The 23,287-nt window shown below is 40.2% G+C and overlaps 2 long non-coding RNA genes across 2 annotated transcripts in view; both read left to right on the forward strand.

Moving 5' to 3' along the window:
• Nucleotides 1-6,269: 6,269 nt before the first annotated feature.
• LOC129138153 (uncharacterized) lies at nucleotides 6,270-12,343 on the forward strand. The gene is made up of 3 exons (XR_008541190.1): nucleotides 6,270-6,463; nucleotides 7,072-7,165; nucleotides 11,975-12,343. It is a non-coding gene; the product is annotated as an uncharacterized LOC129138153 (long non-coding RNA).
• A 5,216-nt stretch (nucleotides 12,344-17,559) lies between these two features.
• LOC107969947 (uncharacterized) overlaps nucleotides 17,560-23,287 on the forward strand; it is a 104,712-nt gene continuing 98,984 nt past the window's right edge. Inside the window, exons 1-2 of the long non-coding RNA XR_001712128.4 lie at nucleotides 17,560-17,944; nucleotides 20,123-20,223. This is a non-coding gene — a long non-coding RNA (uncharacterized LOC107969947). The remainder of the gene's footprint in view (nucleotides 17,945-20,122; nucleotides 20,224-23,287) is intronic.

The raw sequence follows: 23,287 nt of genomic DNA on the forward strand, positions 1-23,287 counted from the left end.
ATCTTTTGATGTACTCCCTGACTTATTGGTTATTTGGGAGCATGTTGTTAATTTTCATGTGTTTATAAGGCTTCCAAAGTTGCTCTTGTTGTTGATTTCTAGTTTGATTCCTTTTATTATAAAAAGATGCTTGATATGATCTCTAGCTTCTTCAATTTGTTAAGACATTGTTTTATGATCTAACATACGATTTATCCCACAGAAGATTCCATTTGCAATTAAGGAGAATGTGTGTTATGCAGCTGTTGAATGGAATATCCTGTAAATGTCTTTTAGATTAATTTGGTCTGTGGTTTAATTCCAATGTTTCTCTGTTGATCTTCTGTCTAAATGATATGACCATTGTTGAAAATAGTGTATTAAGATGCCCTAGTAATGTTGTATTGAAGTCTATCTCTCCCTTTACATCTATTAATGTTTATATATTGGATGCTCCAAAGTTGAGTACATATACTTGCTACGTCCTCTTGTTGGACTGATTTTTTTTATCATTATAAAGTAACTTTTCTGTCTTTTTTAGTGTTTGACTTAAAGTTTCTTTTATTTGACATAAGTGTGGCTAATCCTGCTCACTTTTGATTTCTATTTGCATGGAATATGTTTTTCTATCTTTTCACTTGCAATTTATGTTTTTAACCATGAGATAAATCTCATAAGCAGCATACATATGAGTCTTGTTTTTGTTTCTTTTTAAAAATTCAATTAGCCACTCTAAATCTTTTAATTGAATAATTTAATCCATTTATATTTAAGGTTATTATTGATAGGGAAAGACTTACTCCTGCCATTTTGTTAATCTTTTTTGGTTGTTTCATTTATTTTCTGTTCTTTCTTCCTCTCTCGTTATTTACCTCTGTGGCTTGGTGGTTTTCTATGCTGCTAAGCTTTATTTTCTTTCTCTTTCTCACTTGTATATCTGCTATAATTTATCTGTTTGTGGTTACCGTGGGGCTAACATAAACAGTCTTGTAGTTCTAGTAGACTGTTTTAAGCTGACATCAACGTCACTTAGGTTGCATAAAAATACTCTAGACTTTTTCCCTTCTCCCCGATTTAATTTTTGGTGCCCTTAATTTGTGTATTTGTCTTTTATGTGTTCTTGTTTCACTAATTTTAGCTGTTAAGGTTTTTGAGCTTTTTGGCTTTAAAACTTCATGCTAGAAAATTGAAATAGTGACATAGCATCATTCCAACCCTGAGTTATTTTGAGTATGATTATAGATGTGCCTATATTGATAAGTTATATACTTTCACATATTTTTATGATAGTAATTATCATCCTTTTGTCTTCTGTTTTAGCACTCCCTTAAGCATTTCTTCTAAGACCTGCCTAGTGATGATGAATTCCCTCTGTTTTTGCTTATCTTGGAAGGTCTTTATCTCTCTTTTGTTTCTGAAGAGTAGCTTTTCCAGATACAGTATTCTCTGCTGAGTTCTTTTTTCTTTCAGCACTTTGAGTATATCATTTTATTTTTTTCTAGCCCTGAAAGTTTTCTTTTGAGAAATCTCTAATATTCTAATGAGCATTCCCTTATATGTGACTTGATGTTTTTTCTCTTCCAGCTTTTAGAATTCTCTTTGTCTTTGACTTTTCACAGTTGAATTATAGTGTGCCTCAAGCAGGATCTTTTGGAGGTTGAATCTGATTGAGGGTCCTCAGTGGTCAAGGCAGTGGGTGTATACGCAATGATGGTGAGAACTCTTTCAGGGAAACTTATGGGCCAGGAGGAGGTCCCTCTCAGTGGTGACATGCGCCAGCCTGGAAATGGGGTGATGGACCTTTGAGTTTCCTAGATCTAGATGTCCATACCTCTCCCAAGACTTGGGAAGTATTTAGCTATTAGTTTGTTAAACCAGTTTTATGTCCATAATTCCTTTTTTTCTTCCTCTGGCATTCCTATAATATGAGCACTTGTTCACTTCATAGTGTCTCAGAATTCCCATAGGGTTTTTGTTTGTTTGTTTGTTTGTTTCGACAGGGTCTGGCTCTGTCACTCAGGTGGCACCATCTTGGCTTACTGCAACCTCAACCTCAACCAAGCACAAACAATCCTCCCACCTTGGCCTCCCAAGTAGCTGGGACTACAGGTGTGTGCCACCACGTCCAGCTAATTTTTCTGTTTTGTGTAGAGATGGGGTTTTGTCATGTTGCCCAGGCTGGTCTCAAACTCCTGAGCACAAGTGATCTGCCCACACTGGCCTCCCAAAGTGCTGAGATTACAGATGTGAGCCACTGCGCCTGGCATCAATAGGCTTTTAAAATTCTTCTATATATCATTTGAGGTCAACACCAGCAAAGATTATGGGAGTTCTCAGCGGCCAAGGTTGGGGGTGCGTGCAGTGGTGGTGAGGGCTGTTGGAGTCCTCTGTAGTGAAGGCTACATGAGTCCACTTGTTTTCTTTTCCCTAACGGCAGAAGTTAATGGCTAATGGGATTCCTTTTGGCACCAGGTTTGGAACGTGGGCACACTTGTGTTGGCAGTGGCACCAGTGGCCAAGGATCAGGCTCTCATTACAGCAGTGGCACAAGTGTGCAAGGCACAGCTGCTCACAGACCAGCCACAGAGCCAGGGTCAGGAGCATGGGTATGCATGGGTGGGCCATGCCCAGGTATGTTTGTGGCAGCAGTGGCAGGAGATCAAGGATGCTGGCGGCTCCAGTCTGGGCTGGCACAGCAGTATCCCCTTCTCTTGTTTGGGGGCCAAGGGGGGTTTGTGGCAGCTGTAATGACTATTAAGGTTCTCAGCAATAAAGGCTGCTGTGGTCCCCAGTGGCAGCAACTGTGTGGCTGATACTGATAGCCCCTGCACTTCATGTTCCTAGCCATCTTTAAACACCTGCCCCAAAAGGCTCGGCAAGCTGGTTGCTCACCTTGCTCTATTATTCTCCATGAGGAAAACTCATGGTTCAGGGATGTCCCTCTCAGTGATGAGATAAGCCAGCCTGGAAATGGGATTGTGGAAGCAAACTGAAACTGTTCTTACTACACTTTCAGTATGGTTGTTCCCCATTTTTCTTTGCTCCACTGTGTTCCTTTTTTTTTTAACTGGACTCCTGAACTTTTAGAGCTATTTGTGCTCATGGGTACATGTCTAATTATTTGCTGTGGGGCAAGGTAAAGGCTGGGATCTCCTACTCTGCCGTCTTGCTGATGCCACTCCTGAAATTGTTTTTTAAATTCCCTGAACAATGCCAACAATAATTTTCTCAATACTTCAAGGTCCATTTATGTTTTGCCTTCTCGATAAAGCCTTACCTGGTTACTTTAGTACTTGTTTATCTTCTAATTCTTTGAGCTCTCTTACTAGCAAAAAAACCTGTGCCAACAATTTAATTACTTAATTATAAATGAAATCCTGTTGTTTTATATCCTTTTTCATTAAAACTATTTTCTATTACTCTGTAACAGGGACCACAGGATTCAATGGAAGTTAACTAGATCTGCCTGATTTTCAGTATCAGTCAGTTATTGCCGTGATGAGTCTGTGTAAACAATCATCTCAAAATTCTGGGCTTACAAGAGCAATCATTTATTCTCCCTCTCCAGCCTGAAAATTAGCTTGGAGTTAGCTAGGTGGCCCTCAGATTTGACAGCTCTGTTCCACAAGTTTATCATTTATCTTACACCAGCAAGCTATCTGGGGCTTGATTTCCTCCTTGCTACAGCAGAAGCACAAGGAGGCAACTCCATGTGCACAGGCACATTTTAAGCCCTTGCTGGTATCATATCTGCTAATATTCCGTTGGTCACACTAAATCACATGTTCAAGCCTGAAATTAAGGGTCAGGTAAATCTAGTCTGACTGTAGAGAAAGAAAATGCAAAGTCACATGAAAAAGGAGTTGACTGTAGAAGGAGTTGGGAATTAGAGCCTTGTAATTCAAGCTACTATTTTACCTACTAGTTATACAATCTTGGACACAACATCTATTCTCTCTAAATTTGGTGAACACTACCCTCTTTTTAGTGATAAGTTTTTCCTGATCAAGTCAAGCTAATGAAATGAAGCATCTTGCACCATGCCTGGCATTTTCCTTACAAATTGCACCCAATATGTAAAGTACCTGATTAGCACTGCACTGGACTTCCTAATAGATAGCTTCCCAGCCAAAGAGTGGATTGCTTAATGAAGCATGAAATAGGAGCAGAAAATGTTGAACCAAGGGCTGGGCAGCATGAGATAAAAACCTGAACCTCTGCCACCTCTATGATTCTTTTCATATGGATTCTGAGCTCCCTCTCATCCTACAAACTGAACATCCTATATGCTTATTTTTCTTGTTTTTGAAGCTAGGGCCTAGGCATATAATGAGATTCTGCCAGTCAATCCCACCCTTACCCATAGGTCTTTAACCCGTAGAGCTAGTGCTACTAAAAATAAAGGCCCACAAAGAGTACTTTGTTCAACAACTGTAGCTGCTGTGGCAATATCTGAAGCAGCATTAAAAGTAGTGTGAGACTTGGATGTGAATGCAATAAGTCAAGTTTCTTGGAGTAGCAATAGGAACAACAAAGCATGCACCCATGTTAAGGACATATCAATAGCTATTTCTTCCACTAGTACATGGTTTGGGTATCACCCTTGGCTGCAAAGCTTTAAGTGTGGTTCTCTGATGTTTTGTAAGCTATCCAGCATTATCTTTAAATTTGTATTTTCTACTTAAATATTATCTAGTTAATATCATAGCTTGCATTTATAGAGAAATTGGTAACAAAAGTAGGCAGGTAGCCTAAGTATATAGTCAACAGACTGGCAAAGAAATTTGGAGAATAAATTGGTCATCTGGCCTTGGCTGTGGCTATTAGCAGTGAAGGTATAATTAGTATTCAAGGATGGGATCAGGAATAGCATGGAAAAAAGTCAATATAATGCTCATCTATGGTCACTAAAGATAAAAGCACAGCTTTGGGAGATCAGTTGGTTACTTCCATAAAATAATATAAAAACATTTCAAAGACTGAACGGTATTGTGTCTGATAGTACTGGACTTGAGAAAAGATACCAACAAGGTCACGTTTCTTAATTTTCACCTCAAAACTTAGGCTGAAAACCAGGAGTTTTCTCTCAACTGATAGAATTACTATCACTTTCTATGAATTTTTAATCTCCTCTTCCTTACATCCAGGTCTAAAAATTAAACAAAAAGTTGGATCCTGGTGGTTGTTAAATTACAGTGCCCACCTACTTTGTGGTATCATCAGGTCTTTTAGAGAATTGGTCAGGAAAGATAAGAACTAGAATAGTTCTACTAACCTACTCAAATGAGAGTGAGTATTTAAAATCTTAGGAAATATCTGAAATCTCCTATAAGATCCCAAATCTTCACTCCCATTTAAGCCGCTCTGGCTGGCAGAAACAGCTCTTTTCCTTTTTCTTTCTTTTTTTTTTTTTTTTTTAGTAGACGGAGTGTTGCTCTGTCACCCAGGCTGGAGTTCAGTGGCACGATCTCAGCTCACTGCAACCTCCACCTTCTGGATTCAATCAGTTCTCCTGCCGCAGCCTCCCAAGTAGCTAGGATTGCAGGCATCTGCCACCATGCCCGGCTAATTTTTTTGTATTTTTAGTAGAGACAGGGTTTCATCATGTTGGCCAGGCTGGTTTTGAACTCCTGACCTCAAATGATCCGCCCTCCTCAGTCTCCCAAAATGCTGGGATTATAGGTGTGAGCCACTGTGCCCGGCCAGAAACAGCTCTTTATTTCTCTCTGATAGAGCTACTTGGACATGTTGAAGACCCTCACCTGAGGAAGTTCTCTTGCAAAGAGAAATAATCTCTTCTCACTTCACTTCATCATCTCTCTAGATTTCAAATAAAGTAATATTCCAACATATTTCAGGGGCCATTTATAAAGCCACATATAGAAAGAAAGGAATGACCACATAACAAACAAAGTGTAATATTATGCCAGTTTCCATCAAAAATGTTAATAAATATGTGTAAGAATTGATTTCAATAATGTGAGATAAAAAAAGAAACAAAAACAATTTTGATCTGCCTAATTTTATCAACATGAATGAATGTTCCAGAGATGTTGATTTACACAGTTGCCAGTGGTGCTGACAGTTTGGTTGGCTGAAATCTGGATCTGAATATTAAAGTAGATTTATCATATATGACTTGCTAGGCCTTTCCAAACAGTGTCCCTCAAGAGAGCCCAGAAGACTCTTCCTTCACTAGAACTTGAAACTTCCAATGGTGAGGAATAGAACTACAGTGATGATCTTTGTATTCAGAGAGCTGGTGAAAGGTGCTGCTGTTAAAGATGAATTCCCCTGATTCCAGTGGGGAAGCCAGGATCTTGAGTAAGTAACAGAGGCCAAATTGAGGCACCTGTCAGAACCAAGGTGAAATGGTTACCATTCCAGTTGCTAGGCAGCACACCCACAGTTCTAAGTAAATACTCTGACCTACAGAGAACTTTGAATGGTAGCTAATTTGTCAGGAGAGAGAAAGAGCACACTGGTGAATATAAGACCCTTGACCCACTTGAAATCAGATCATATCACTCAATTCTTTCCTCTTCCTCTGCCTTCTCCTCCTCCCCCTTTCTCTTCTTCTTTCTTCTCTTCCTCCTCCTCCTTCGCTTCTTCCTCCTCCCCCTTCTCTCTCTCCTCCTCCTCTTTCTTCTCTGAACAATGAAGAGGAAAACAAATGACAGAATAAGAAATTGGATATTGTTTACTTCTATCAGATCTTTTATTTTGATACATCAGACTGGTATCAAAGATCCTCATTTTCTTCAGGTTTCTATCAGCCCAAACTGAGGCCTCACTCTACTTCATTGCCAAATATATTTAAGGACACAGGGAAGGTTTCCTCTCTGTGCAAGATTCTTTACCTTATTTAAGATATGGACACATACAAATTGGGCAAGGATCTCCAATTTCCTTTTTTTTTTGAGTCAGAGTCTCGCACTGTTGCCTTGGCTGGAGTGCTGTGGCGCGATCTTGGCTCACTGCAACCTTCACCTCCCAGGTTCAAGCGATTCTCCTTGCCTCAGCCCTCAAGTAGCTGGGATTACAAGTGCCTGCCACCACACCCAACTAATTTTTTTCTTTTTCTATTTTTAGTAGAGATGCGGTTTCACTATGTTGGCCAGGCTGGTCTCGAACTCCTGACTTTGTGATCCGCCCACCTCAGCCTCCCAAAGTGCTGGGATTACAGGTGAGCCACCATGCCTGCCCTCCAATTTCCTTTCTAAAATTAATTTTAACACCAAGTTCTTTGAACACTGCCTAAGACAAAATAAATGCTCAATAAATATTTTTAAGTGAATAGATGTCTTGGAATATGCTATAATTTTACTTCTTACACACAATGGATCTTAAAAAAAAAAGATGATCCAGTTAACTGGGAGTGTGACAGAGATAAACAACTTACAAGGGAGAAACACAGGAGTCTGAGAGGTGCTGCTTTTAGCTGGGCTATTCTACAGCAGTGTGGTGTTGACAAAGATGCTTAACCTCCATGAGTTTCATAGATCTCTGAGTAAAGCAAGTGGTCATAGAAGACATAGCTTTGGTTTCTTTCAGAATTTGTATTCTGTGATACAGGATATCTCTGCAGAAAGCTTTTACTTTGAGCCCAAATCTGTGCTCTGGAAGTCCTCTTGTAGTGTTTTCTTCCTTCTGGAGCCACGTAAATGAATATTACCCTCTTCCACCAGACTAACAAGTGTTGTTTCTTCCAGGAAAAAACCAACAGTTTCTCAGTACCCATCCAGCTCTAGGCCTTTCCAAACATGTTCCATAATCTCGATCTTTAAAACAGTTTCTAAACATCAAAAATCTCAATTTTTCATCATCTGGGTTGCCTCCCTGTGGAAGTCTTCTAGCTTGTGATCTGGCTTCTTTGGGTGAAGCATTGCAAATCTAGCAATTTTCGGATGCTGCAAGGTAGATTGGTAAGATAGCCCTCTCGTTCTGGACAAAGAACCTCATCAATGCAGACAGTTTTAGGCCCAGTTCCTGGTGGGCAGAGCCTGAGATGGTAGCATAGGGAAGTAATTATTTGGGCAGTTGTTTTCAGAAGAATGAGAGTAAGGGAAACAGGTTGTCTAGGAGAAAGAGCCAAGCAAGGATGCTGTCTCAGCTGGAGTCCATGCTGATCCCATAGGAAGTGCTAGACAGTGAACAGCAACACAGACTTGAACCCCATTTCCAAAGGCAAAGGATCCTGTAAGTCTCTTGCACCTGTAATTCCATCAATCATTGGCTATAGGCTACCAGAGAAAAGTGTTACCGTTCAGGCAATGTGGCTCCTAGCAGCCAAAGGCAATTCTCAGTCAATGGGGTCAGCTCTGAGCTATTTAGCTGCCAACACTCATAGGAACTAGGGGATAGAAGCATCAGCCTAATAAAGCAGATCTGGGCAGGGCACCAACAGTGACTCTACAGTGCCTAGCGTAACATTGGCTTCTATCAGTTGCATCATTTTTTTAAATTTTTATTGGCTTTCTCATCTACTATAATCAATAAGTATTTTTCCATACCTACTGCTGTTCAAGGCTACATACCTCTTACTGCTTTTGTACAGATTAGTTTGGTAACCTAAGTAGAAAACATTACTTTCCCCGCTATTATGTGTCACCTCATTACATTTTTCCCTTCTATTCCTGTATTATTTTGGATGCTGCCTTCCAATACTTTCTAAATTATTTGATTTCATGTGTACCTTTGTTTGAGCTCTAGTTAAAAACAGACTGATTTTGTCAGCAACATATAGTGTCTGTTCAGTCCCACATACCAATGGCTCAATATCCAGACTGTCAAGATCAAACCCAATGAATGTCTATCACTGTAAAGTCATCATTTTGCTTTCTTGGAAATATAAGTTTGAGGATAAAAGGCTTCATTGGTTCAAAGAAAATAGCTCTGTATTCCTCAGATCAAAAGACTGTTATAGAAATGTTTGGATCCTCCTCCATCCCCGATTTAGAATTTGATTTTAGAGCATCGAATAGCTAAAGACAGCAGGGCTCTTTTGGCTGGCTCTTTGTTGATCAGACTTCTGATCAACAGCAAAATGAATCAGTCCTTTCATGGGAACCCTGAAACCTCAATGCCTGAGAGGTTAATGTGGACAGTGTCTGGTTGCCTGAGGTCCAAGCTGTACTTTCTGGCCATGTGGGTAGTTAATGCAATCAAGAATAAGATTAATTAAATTAGAAGTCTGCTTTTATTGCTCAGAAAAAAAAAAAGGCAAATTCAATACTCCTTGACTGCTTGGAGATGGAGGTCTGACTCTAATGTGATCACTGCTGGATAGGCAGAGCCAGACGGCATGTCATTTAGGGAAGCAGTACAATTCCGACGATTATAGGTGACCTCTGTATTGCATTTAGAACCTTTCAGTAAGCAATCAACATAACCCTAATTCACCTTGACAGGTTGCTACACAGGTCTGAGCCTGGCCCCTTCCGTTTTGCTCCTAAATACGCTACTCAGGAACAAGTCATCCCCTCCAATTTGCCTAGAGCCCTGTTGCTCTGTCATGCTTAAGAAATCTTAAGCACCTGCTCTTTTCATCTCCCCAGCCCTTTCCCAGAATGACCTACTTAAGGAATTTTCTTCCGAGGGAGTATATGTGTGAAAATCCTTCCCCCTGGAGTGTTGAAGGAGACCAACCTATACAGAATCTATTAAGAGGAAGACACAATATATGCTCCATCCCATTATCCTTTGAATTAGACCCTGTTTCTTATAAAACATTGACTTTATAAAGAGAGATACATAGTTTTGAATCTTCCCTCAGAATTTACTCATTATAAGCTCCTGTACAATTATTTAACCTCTCCACACCTCTAAATTGAGACTCAAGATACCCATCTTTAAGGTTATCTGAGGGTTAAAAATAGTGCAATGTAGCATTCATTGGAAGTCTGTTAGGTTTTTTAATTTTTTGTTGTTTTTATCATTAACCGAAGTTACAGAGACTCAGAGAGACCAGGTGACTATCTTAAGGTTGTTTGCTACTGTTCCTCCCTTACTTTTTTCCCTTTCGAAAACAGCCTCTATGGCTAATTAGTAGGAATAAGTTTTGGAGTTCTATAGCACTATAGAGTGACTACAGTGAACAATAATATATAGCTTCAAGTGGCTAGAAGGAGAATATTTAGTGTTCTCAACACAAATGATAAATGTTTGAAATGATGGATATGCTAATTACCCTGATCTATCACTATACATTACATGTATTGAAACATCACTATGTAGCCCATTATTATGTACAATTACGGTTAGTCAATCAATTTTTTAATCTAAAAAAGCTTCTTATAAAAGTGAATGATATCAGTCATTTCCACATTAGCATGAATTTAATTCTATGTGCCACTCTGCTCAGATTTGAATATACATTAAGCCAGAGGTTCTTAGTTTCAGTTGCACATTGGAATTACCTAATATACTTTATGCCTGGGCCTCCACTTCTAAGGAAGGGTGAATTATAATTAGTCTAGGATGCTGCTTAGGCAGAAGAATGTTTAAGATCTTCACAGTGACTCCAAGACTGAGAACCACTTTCCTTCCAATCATTGAAGGAAATTCTTTGGTCAATGTTAAGAAATTTCATGGGGGGCTGCAGGACCTCTGACCTCTGAAAGAGTCAGAATCTTCACATATCAGGCAGGAAACCATCGGGGCCTACCCTAGGAGTTACTGCCATTTCAGGACACTGGGAGGAGCTTCATGAAAAGGTTGAATGATCTGCTAAAAAGGGAGCAAACCCCGCAGATTAAAGATTACAAAGTGCTCAATGGCTGTGCCTCATGTGGGTGTAGCCTGGCCCCAGGTGCATTTGGCATGGTGCCCTTTGGGATGCACAGCTTGGCCCTGGATTGTCATTTATTTTTTCTATGCCTATCTCCCCAGCTAGACTCAGCTTCCCTGGCATTTTTAAACACCCAGTTAAACTTTGTGAAATAGATTTGGGACACTCTCCCGAAATGTTTTTCAAAAGTGTTTGATTCTAACCGACTTTAGAGTATGATTGAGGAAAATTTGTAAGCAGGCCCAGGAAGAAACATTTTTAAACATATCACCAGTTTTTACAGGACAATGAGGATCTTTTGCCTTTAAAATATCAACAAATAGATCTTTAGGTCTTGGTAAACAAAATTAAACAGCAGCTAATGGATAGATAATTGTATTATTAATTCTTCTGTCACTTTAAACGTTTTCTAGAACAACATAGAAAATAAATTAATTAATTTAAAATTGGCAAACAAGGAGATAAATGAATTAATAACACTGATTTCTCATTCCCTTACAATACTGTTTTCAGAATCATTTTAAAACTGTTCTTCAAAACAAAACAAGACAAAATAAGACAAAACAAAAGTGTTTCTTCTTGTAACATTTTCAGGATTCCCACTTGTCTGATCTAGCCCTAGGCAGAGTGTCCCTACACTAAGAAGTCAGAGCTTAACGTGTGGATATATTGGATAGCTTGTTTTTAGAAAGAGACATTAAAAAGTTTCCTTTTTCAAATTTTTTAATCTAGTGCCTGTCAAAAAGTTATTTACTTCAGTTAAATTTAATCTTACCTACTGCATAGTAATGATGGCATTTTAGGACAAAAAGAGACCTTAGTTTTGTCCATCAAATGCCCTTACTTTGCAGATGAAGAGACTGAAAACCAGAAATGCGGAGGAATTTGCCCAGAGCTGCCCGCGAGCTATTAACAGAATAGGGCTCTGAATTAAGCCTCCTCAAGACCCCATTCCTTGCTTGATTCATATGACATATTGTAGATTTTCAAGTTATTTGTTTTGAAAAAAAAAAGGGGAAGGGAGGAGCAGGAATATATTTTACATCAAGTATGGACTTGTGAACTCCTGGTTATTAAGTCATCTTCTTCCAGATAAGTCCCTTATTTTTAGAAGACCATAATTGTGCCCATGCCAACCCACCCTGGGTGGCATCCATCTTTTCTTTCCTTTTCTTCCTTGTTATTGCATTTGCCTTGAGAATACAGCACAAGGCCACACCAAGAAAAGATGGAGAGAGAAAGAAGCTATGGTGTAAAAAAGAGTAATGAGGCTGACCTCTTCTGAGTGAGTGCAGTGCTGATCTAATTGGTAAGTCTATGTCATGTCTACCTCTCTCACCCTGTCTTCATCATTCTTGTTGAGTTCCCACTGTGTACATGGCCACATGTACTTCTGAGGCAATTCTTCCAGCAACTGAAATAAATAGCAGCGAACTCAGCCAAGGAATCTGCAGAAATTGATAGCCTCCTAGAAGAAGGGTTGGACAGCAATGACGAATCAGTGCCGTCCATCAGCAGTCACTAGGAACAGGGAAAATATTTCCCCCAGTGTCTTAATCAGTTAGAGGGATGTCGTCTGCCTGATTGAGAGTGAGCAGAAAATGAGTAGTTGTTTCAATCATAATTTGTTATCAGCCACTGATCTAAACAGAGAAAGTTAAGTCACAGCAGCTTGACCACAGATCAAGGCAGGTGTTTTGTTTAGCCCTGTGAAGAGATGCTAATTCAGCAAAGAGAGAAATGAGAGCTTTCTTCCAGATGCTCAGTTATTACATTTAATATAAAATTTATAGCCTTGCTTACACAGAGGATCTAGGCCACTAGAATGGAGATCAGAAAAAGGAGCACCACATTACTTTCTGGGTGTGGGAAGAGGAAGAAGGGAATTTTGTCCTTTCCATCCTGTATTCTGAGCTCATTCCTAGCACCTTTGCCTGGCTTCCCCACCCATCGTGCCAGGGCTGCTGCTTCTGGGCAGGGCAGCCTTCCCTGACCACTCAGTGCAGGGTGTCCCTGGTCCCAGTCACTCCTATCACATGGTCCTGTTTTCTTGTCTTTGTGGCATTGATCATCATCCAGAATCATCTTAATTTCTTTACCTGTTTCCCACTTTTAGAAAGTAAACTGCACAATAAAAAGGGAACCGATGTTGCTTTTGTTTTTCCTGTCACGTACAGTGTAGCCTAGAAGACAGTAGCTATGCGATAAGAATTTGCTTAACGAAATAATTATTTCATATGAGGTATTAGCTTAATTCTTTCCAAAGAGCTATCATCGGGTTGGGTTGTAGAAGCAAAGGGAAGAGGTTTGCAGAGCCAGGCAGGCCTCAGAGCTCAGGTGATCAGGATGTTGAGAATGGAGGGGTACCATCTGATTTAGACTCTGGGGTAAGGAGTGTCCAGGAGACACTGAGGAGTGTGAGAGCAGCTCCCAGGCAACTGAGACCAGAAAAACCTGGAAACAAGCAAACTCATGCTTCATCTTAGAAGGTTTCTAGCTTTATTTGTCCTTTGAAGGCAAGACAATATCACTAGGACTCACTAGTGTAAGACTTGCCTTTGTTGTTCAGTGAAATTCCCTGGCTGGAAAGGGAGAGAAATAGAGAGAGAAGAAGAAATTCTAATAGCAGGCCCTTGTTAATCTTCAGTAGGCTTTGCATAGACTGCTACTCCCTGGGTTCATGGCCTTTCATGACTGGACACTGAGGGGGCCACAAGATAAAAGCTAATCAAAAAGAGTATAAAGCATTCTGATTGGCATGTAGCAGTCAAGGTGTACAGACTAATACTCAACAATGGTGCAGGCTTTTCAAATTAACGGCGACATTTCCCCATATCTTAAATGCACCCTCATCACCACCATTAAATAACACTAAACATTTAAAGTGTTCTCATTAAACTAGGGAAGTCAGATTCTTGGGAGGGCATATGTTGTGCTAGGAGATAATCTAAGTATAAATATGTGTCACCTTCTCAGCATTGGTGAAACGAGGTTGAAATTTTATATTTTTAAACTCATGAAAAGTTTAGTTCTAAAGATAGGCCATGAGAATTTCAAGAAATGTGCTGGTGGCTGGGCTGTTTAGGATGGAGCCTCTGGTCTCAACAATTCTTGCCTGAGCCCCTTCATAGTCATTTAGAAGCAAGCTACATCCCTCATTACCTTTATCATTTTGGCACCTCTTTTCTTTTATGGATTTGGAATGTCTGTATCTATACCAATTACGAATGAGATGTTCAGGGGCAACAAATATTTTATGTGTTCATCTGAATTTCTCAGCCCTTGCCGTTAGGATGCAGACAAATAAGCTTTAATCAATAGATGATAAGTAGCAGCGAGGGATGTCAATTTATAGCTGAGGCAGTGAGGAGAAGAAAGAGCAATTTCTCAGCAACTTCTTACCCTTCTGTCTTCCTCAGTAACCTTGGGAATTCCATGTTGAGATGGTGGAAATGGGACATGCAAGGAGCGTGGATCCCTGAGTTACAAGGTGGAGGAGAGCTCCCATCAACCTGCCTCAGATTCTTCATGAGCCAGAAATGCACTTTTATATATAAAAGTTTAGTAATGAACCACTGAGATTTTATGATTTTTCGGTTGCCACAGCATGGTCTAAGCTATTTTTTTCTAATACTGCACTTGAAATCACATCAAATTATAGGCACCAGCTGAGGGTTATAAATCTTTGTTTTCTGACTGATCATGGAAATGTTGGATCTCGGTGTGTCTGTAGAGACAAGTTTGTAAAGTTCTGCTTCTGAGACATAGGAGACTAGGCAGGTTTATTCAAATGCCCTGGTAGGAGTTTCAGTAGACCCCCAAAGTAAACTTTAAGTTATTCTTTGCTTAATTTTTCAAACTAGGTCTGACAATTCTTAAGTATTCATTTAAAATTGTCTGGGTATTAAAGTCTTTGAGCTTTAAATAAAAAGGGTAGTGAGGGACTAGAAATACAAAAAAAAAGAGTTAGGCCGAGTATATCAGAATCACAGTTGCTGTTTGAAAGGCCTCATCTCAACAGAGCTGAAAGAGCATGCAGAGCTTTCCTCATAACAAGGGGACCTAAATCATATTCCCATTGGCGAGAGTTCCCAATCTATTCTATTGAGCTGCTGCTATGCCCAACAAGAATATTATATTGCCTCTCAGGTTAAATTGTATTGCAGGAGGCTGGCAAGAAACTCAGTGTGCAAATCAAGCTTCAGATGAACACACTTGATAGAAAATAACTGAAACAGGGTAAAGGTCGGGAGTTGTAAGAGAGTAGCAGAGCTTTGGAAACACAGGGCCCTCAAATATTTCACCATTTGTCAGAGGCAATAATGCAGAATTATACACTTTAGGAAATGAACACAGTGAGCTAATCTTCCTCTTGAGAAGTGAATTACTTGCTCATCTTTTGATGCTGTATTACCTTTCTCCAGGCATAGGATTCCCTTATAAGCAAGGGCTATGTCTTAAAAATTTATCTTTGCAGAAACTCAATACCAGAAGTATACTTACAACAACAATGACTATTTACAGAGCACTTAATACAAGTCAGTCTCTACTGTATGTATAATATGTACATTAATTCTCAAAATAAGCCATATAGTAGGGGTTATTTTTAACTCCAGTTTATAGACAAAGAAACTAGGAACCTCGAGTTAGGAACTTTAAGTAAATTGCCTGAGGGCACACATCTAATGACTGACGAAAATGGATGTGAACCCAGGTAGCCTGACTCCAGAGTGTGAAACTTAACTATTGTGCCCCAGTGCCACTATTAAGAATATTAATGAATGAGAAAAGGGAAGAACATAGTAGGCTGGATGAATGGATGAAAGTAGCAATTTTAAAAGGTGATCAAAAAAAGAATGAAAGAAAGGAGGAAAGGAGTACTGGAAAAAGGCATGGAAGGTCGACTAGAAAGCAGCATGGAGGGAGGAGTTAAAGGAGGGATAAAAATGGATGAAAGAAGGGTTGGAAGGAGGGCTAGAAGGCATGATGGATGGATGGATGGATGGATGGATGAATAGATGGGTGGATGGAAAGAAACTAATATAATTGGATGGATATACATAACAAATAGAAATCTTTTTTTTCCTCTGCCTTAATGGAGTGTCCAATATTGCTGCTGAGAAGACTCCTGATACCCACAAAATAAAGATTCAAGGCAAAGATGATCGGAGCTTTCTCGAGAACCATGCAGTTTGATTAGCAACTTTTCTCTACCCCTCTCCTCATGAACATTAAACCTGTCTGTTATCTACTGCCCAAGATTTTTTCCTTCAAGGCTACCCTGGACTATTTTTTAACTGTATATTATCTCCATAAAAGGCATTGGAGACCCCAGGGTCCTGACTTTCCTGTGCTCCTCAAGGATGCAGAAAAAACACCTTAAACACATCAGTTTTGGTAGTTACAGAGGAAGATTGTACAGCTCTCTGTACAGAGGTGCTGTTATTAAAGTTTTCTTGTAAAAAAAAAAAAAAAAAGATTCTCTGCGCTTAACACCCCGGCCTTTTGATTCTCCATTCAATCTCTCTCCATCACCTGCTACCAGCTGCTCAACACCCTTTGAAAAAAAAAAAAAGAATAATTTTGTGTGGACATCTTACACAAGTACTAAGAGATTCATAGATAAGAAGGCAACAGCATGAGTGTTGTTTATCAAGCAAAACTGCTTAGGTTGGTTAAGTTAAATATTGCTATGATTTGAATGTTTCCCCCACAACTCATGTTGAAACTTAATTTCCAATGTGGCAATACTGAGAGGTGGGGCCTTTAAGAGGTGATTAGATCATGAGTGTTTTGCCCCCATAATGGATTAACTCATTTATGGATTAATGGATTAATGAGTTAATGGATGATTAGTGAGTTATCCACTAATTGCTCTAATGGGAGTGGAACTGGTGGCTTTATAAGAAGAGGAAGAGAGGCCTGAGCTAGCATCACACCCCTTGGCATGTGATGTCCTGCGCTGTCTCTGGATGCTGCAGTCTCCCCCAGCAAGAAGCCTTTCACCAGATGGGCCCCCTCAACCTTGGAATTCTCAGCCTTCGTAACTGTAAGAAATAAATTCTTTTTCTGTACAAACTGCCCAGTTCCAGGTATTATAAGCAACAGAAAATGGACTAAAGATAAGTATTAAAGGACAGAGTATGTATTGACAAATGTAATGATTGAATGGTCTTTCAAGGATCTGAAGAGGTACTGCAGCTGTCAAAATGGAACCATTTCCCTTCCTCGCTGTGGCCCATTGCAGAATTTTAGGTGAGATAGTGAAGTGGGGATGTCAACAAAAGCTAAGCTATCAATCAAGTTACACTATGGGTGACTGGAACTTAATACCCCCAGAGAACACTGATAACATGTATGGATAGGGACCCCAGGGCTATCCCACCTAAGGCATGAGGGACCTGGTAAATTTACATAGCAAATTCCATTCGTCATTAATTGAAGGCTGCTCTGGTGAAAATGGGTGCCTCACTTTCCAGCATGTCCTGCATGCTACATGGGTGTCAAGGGAGGCTCCAGCAGCCAGAAAAAGACCTCAGGCAAGGAAGTGTAAGTGCTGGGGGTGGTAGTGGGACTAGCATGCCTTGAGTCTATAAGAGCACAGCCATATGGGCAGAGCAATGAGTGTCCCACACAGGGCTTACCCAACCTCATTCAGGACTGAATCAAGAAGAGGAATAATTATAATTGTTGCTTCCACAATGTCTCCAAATCACTTAATGTCTGTAGAGTCTTAATGCAGCATTGTGAGCCCTATATTATTAAATCCGGCTTAAATATGTGAAGACTCAATTATTCAAGAAGTTAGTTGCCTTCCCCAAAGTCACAAAACTACAAAGTGGTGGCATCAAAACTGTGGCTCAAATCTTCTGGCTTTGCATTCAGGCCTCTTTATACTATATTTATATGGTATTATACAGACAGTCCCAAAGTTAGGATGGTTTGACTTATGATTTTTCAACTTTATGATGGTGCAAAACTGTTATACATCTATTGTACTTGAATTTTGATTTTTGCTCTTGTCCCAGGCTAGCAATATGGGGTAGGATACTCACTCCTGATGCTGGGCAGTGGCAGCAAGCCACAGCTCCCAGTCAGCCATGTAATTACAAAGCAAACAACCAGCACTCTACAGCGCACTGTGTTGCCAGATGATTTGCCCAATTACAGGCTAACGTAAGTGTTCTGAGCACATTTAAAGTAGGCTAAGCTAAGCTATAATGTATGGTGGGTTAGATGTTTTCGATGCATTTTTGACTTAGGATATTTTTAAATTTATGATGGCTTTATCAGGACTTGACCCCATCATAAGTCAAGGAGCATCTGTATGTATGCTGTCTGTGCTAAACTCAAATGGAAGGTACACCAGAGCTTTCTGCCCTTCAGTAAAATCGAAACGTGGAAAAGGACAGTGTTATTCCCAACTCCTAAGTATGTGCTGTGATTACTCAAGGTTCATGGAGGATGTGGCCATGCTGCTCCGGATGATTCAATCTCCATGATGATTGCTTTGCCACTTCTTAGTACTACATCCTATTACAGCTTTGAGTTCTTTGGGAGAAGTATTTAATTTCAGTTTATATTTTAAATAGAAAGGAAAGCAAAAAGGCTGTGAAATTGAGACATGGGGCACATTACATATGAAGCTATTTATCAGTGTATTTCTGGGAGACACTGGGCAGGGTAGACAGAGACAATAAATGGTAAGTGGAGGTTGGGCACTGGGGTCATGTAATTGAATCTGAAGGGAGAAGCTGCTACAGTGTGGCCTCCATTGGTACTCCCACTCTCTCTTGACCACCCAGGGCTTTCTCACAGAGAGTCCATTTGAGCCTCCCATCACCCTTGCAAACACTCCTTCAAACACATCTGTCTATTTCCTCCAGGGACCTTGCTCTGTGCCTGATAACTGGAATACCAACCCATGTGCATCACCCACTGCCTAGGAGGTTTCCCTTCCCAAGACATTCATTATCCTTACCTGACACTTTCTAGAGATTTAAAGGCTTCCACCAAAGGAGGAGATGAGCAGGACATGAGGTGCAGGGGAGAGCTCTCTGGAGCTCTCTGGGGTCAGGAAACCTTTCGGTACCTCTGCAATCAAATAATCTTTCAGGCTATAGCTACTATTAGTATAAAGCTACATAATCTCCTGTCCCAAAATTCTCACAACATTCCAAATCTTGGATAACTGTGCTCTCTTTCTGTATATATTTAAGAGTGTATAGACATGTATGTGTATATATATTTATATACATGTATATATATAATTTCAATAACTTTTGGGGTAGAAGTGGTGTTTTGTCACACGGGTGAATTATGCAATGGTGAATTCTAAGATTTTTGTGCATCCATCATCCAGGTAGGGTACATTGCACCTAATGTGTCATTTATTTTATCCCCGGCCTCCCTCCCACACTCCCCCCTCTGAGTCTGTACAGTCCATTATATCACTCTGTATGCTTTTTTATATTTGTAGCTTAGCTCCCACTTGTGAGAACAGACTGTTTTTGGTTTTCCACTCCTACGTTATTTCACTTAGAATAATGGTCTCTAGCTGCATCCAAGTTGCTGCAAAAGACATTATTTTATCCCTTTTAGTGGCTGAGTAGTATTCCATGGTGTATCTAGAACACATTTTCTTCCTCCCCTGATTAGTTGATGGGCACTTAGGTTAGTTCTCTAAATTAGTACTGTGTTATTTTCATAAAAGTGATTTGTTTTATCTCTAGTCATGGGTTATTTATACTTTTGTAGGTCTTTTGATGGAAACAATCACACATTAGAACAGATTCTTTAACCAGACCATATCTTAATTTATATTTATAGAAAGTCATTTTAGATGCACAGGTCCACACACCTGGACAGTCTCCCCTGCTCATCCTTCACTCTTAACTAAATGACCCAGCTTTCCTGCAGCTCACATGTGACTGAAACCATGAGAGTCTGGCAGGGTAGAAGGAAGCCAGACCTGCTGTAAATCTGGGGTATGCACTGCCAGAAGGCTAACGTTACAGTTTATAGATGTTAAACTGGCAAAATGCACAGTGTGTCTTATGTACACTCAACAATTTCTAACTACTGAGAGTAGGATGGATGTGTAATCCATATGTTTCCTCAGTGCCACAAGTCATGAAGAAAGGAAAGGAAGAGGGGCGGAGGGGTGGGGGGGAAGGGAGAGAAAGAGGGAGAGAAAGAAGGTCAGAGAGAGAGAAGAGAGTCCTATTTCCTATGGCAGTTCTCACACAACAGTTTAATACAGATTCACTCCACCTGCCTTCTGCAGCCTGTTTTTGTTTTTTGTTTTTTTGTTTGTTTGTTTGTTTTTTAACTTCTCTTATGTTCTCTTTCTAGAGGTTTGACCGAGGAGGAAAGAATGGCAGTTCCACATCATGACTGTCAACTGAGCATCTCAGCTAAGCCATGTAACAGGTGAACTGGAAGTGTCTTTCCTGGTGGGTGAGCCAGGCTTCTAATTTTTTAGTTTTTATCCTATTGCTGCGAACGAGTCTGTGACTGTTTTCTTTTAGGCTACACCTGCTCTGGGTAATGGAGGGAAATTGCCTGAAAAAGAAGTTGCCCATTGCAATTTCCAGAGTAACAACGGGCTTGAGGGAAAAAAAAATCTATTTAAAAAGATGTACTTTTCAATTATCTTGTGCCTTGTGTACTGCTAATGGTACTGCTTGTCAATTGCTATTAATGAGGGTAGTTCTAATAACAGTCACATTCATCTGTGATGTTTCTCAACCAACTGTGAATAAACATGCCGTAGGTCTTCCCTGTTTCTCTTGATGGCACAGTCTTGGTGATTCTTGTAAATGTGAAGCTGCCTCTGGCCCAACTCGACAGACCAGTGTACTGGGGACAGGTGCTGAAGCCAGGCGGGAAGGCAGCTGTCTTCCTCAAAGAACAGGCACCAGCCTAGTTGCAATTCTCTTCCCATCACTAGAGGACTCAGGACATTTGTGTTCCTTTCAGAACAGGTGGGGGAGAAAAGGAAGCAGCAGCAGCAAGGAGTTTTCCCCAGAGAAAGAGGACTGGCAGTGTCCGCGGCAGGGAGGCAGCATGCTGGCTTGGTTTCCATCTTGCTACAATCCCAAATATATCCATGAGTAGGGAGACAGTAGTGGGTTTCCAGGGGGAGATGGAGAAATGATGCTAGTTAATGTCCAACACAGGACATTAAAAAATAGAAATAGTGCCTCTCCCTTATTCACTCTGTCATAAAATTACCAGAAGCTGAAGTTGTGAGAATGGCCGGGGAGCTAGGGGGGAGCATGGGTGTGACCATGCAGGACCCATGGCTGGGACCACCTGGGGGCAGCCAGGTATATCCTGGCCACACAAACTGCAAAGCCCACTGCTCGTTTCTTTCATTTGAAGTGTGGAGGGGACGTGATAAAAATGGAAATGACCCTTTGTTCAACCAAGAGGCTGACCAAACCACCAACTGAGGCTTTGATTTAAAACTTGCCTAACTCAGAATCAATTGTGGTAAACTGAGGCCCATTGAGACAGTAGTTTATTAGTGAGAAAATAAAAAATAAAGGTTTTGTGCCTATTTTTAATTGGCTTAGGATTATTAAATATCCCACAGCACCTAGGGAGGGTTGGGGTTAAATTTCATTTACTTTCTTACTATCGGCATTTAGCAATTAATATAAAGGCTCTTGGACATTCACTATTAAAGCTATTTGGACTGTATAAAAGGTGATATGAATACTGATTTTTAAACACATGTGCTATATTTGCCATTACTGTAGAATTTTTTAGGTGATAAGGATAAACTACATCACCAGGTTGACATTCCAATTCAGTGGGTATCATGGAGGGACTCTGTGATGTTCCAGAACCTGCAGCTGCTATTATTATCTGATCTGTCTGGTGTGCTACAGTGGATATTTGCCCAAACTCATATACATTTCTCTGCAAGGTCTATTGAATGTCGCTGGTATTCGTAACATAATAATTAAAATGAATTGTTGCTCTGGTGGTAGAATGAATACACAGCGCTGATTAATCCACTTGCAGAAACCCTGAAATGAAGATGAAAAACGTAATAACAGCCACCCTTAACATTAACCCTGTGGGGCTTTTTATTAATTGGTCCAGATTTAAGCACAGCTTTTAATCAACTTCGAGGCTTTTAAGTCTACATCACCAGAACTGCTTGTTCATCTCCAAGAACAGTGAATTAAATGATGAACAAATGTCAGGGAAGGTCCTTTTAAGAGAGCTCATCTTAGGACATTTCATCTACAACCACATCTTATAATTAAGCAGTGCAGCCACGCACCTGATCAAGCCTATATCTGGAGACAATTTGCTTTCAATTTTTTATAGAAGAAGGAAGAAGGGATATCTCCATGCTGTGGATGAGACACTCCTGAATCTATACCTGGGTAATTCAAGCCAAAACAACACTCTTGTGAGAGAGTGGTGCGGGGAAAGAAATCTTACCCAGACGATGGATTCAAAACACCAGGATAATAAACTGGCCAATAATGTTGATTTTAGCAGAGGTCTTAACATGTTTGAGTTTCAAGGAAACCTTTGAAATGTTCTCTCCAGAACAATGAAAATATGAACATATATGTCCCAAATGCAAATGAAGTGCAGGGGGTTATGGATTCTTGAATGTCTACCCTCTGACTGAAAGGTAGGAGACCCAAGTCAGATATTTTCATAACAACTAGTGGTGTTTCTTTGATAGGCCTCTCTACATCTGTTATTATTGGTTTGTTGCCTGTCTTTCATGTTGGCCTATAAGCTCTCTGAAGGCAGAGGATATGTAATCTGGGTTCCAAACATGATACCTCGAGGCATGGTGCCTTGGCATGCTCCGTATTTTTGAGCTGAAGGAGATTGTGAGGGTTTCAGAAACAAAAGATCTCTCTGCCCTTCTTCCACTCTACTTTCTCCTGTCCTCCTTCTCCCCCTTTTGGGTATAAAAACTAGAACCCCTTTCCCCAGAGAACCAAGCCATACAACCTAGGAAGGTCACTGTCTGGCCTCCTCCGTGTGCCCCTGAAGATCCTCTTGTGACAGGTGTCCTGTTCTTCGTGGGAAGGAACGCCATGCAGAGATACAGACAAGCATATGAACATATAGACCTTGCTAAAGTATCCCACAGTTTATTACCATTAGATCACACCCCTTGTGTCCAATGACATTTCCCCACAACCATCACTTATTTCATCAGACTTCATATAAAAATACATCGTTTTCCCTGGGTCTTTGGGTCTTCATTTCTGAAGACTCCCATGTCACATCGAACATTGTTAAGTAAATTTGTCTTTTCTCCTGTTACTCTGTCTCTTGTTATGGAAGTGTCAGCCATGAACCTTGCAATAGGTAAATAAAAGATATCACTTTTTCTCCCTTACAATCTTGATTACTGAACCCCAGCATATAATGCAAGGCCCAGGACATAGGTAGAAGTCAACATATATTTATAAAATTATAAGGAAGTATATTTCTCTATTAAACGTTTAAATTTCTTGTCTAAGACAAAAT

The sequence above is a fragment of the Pan troglodytes genome, chromosome 21 (genome assembly GCF_028858775.2).
Source record: "Pan troglodytes isolate AG18354 chromosome 21, NHGRI_mPanTro3-v2.0_pri, whole genome shotgun sequence".
Classification (NCBI taxonomy): Eukaryota; Metazoa; Chordata; class Mammalia; order Primates; family Hominidae; genus Pan; species Pan troglodytes.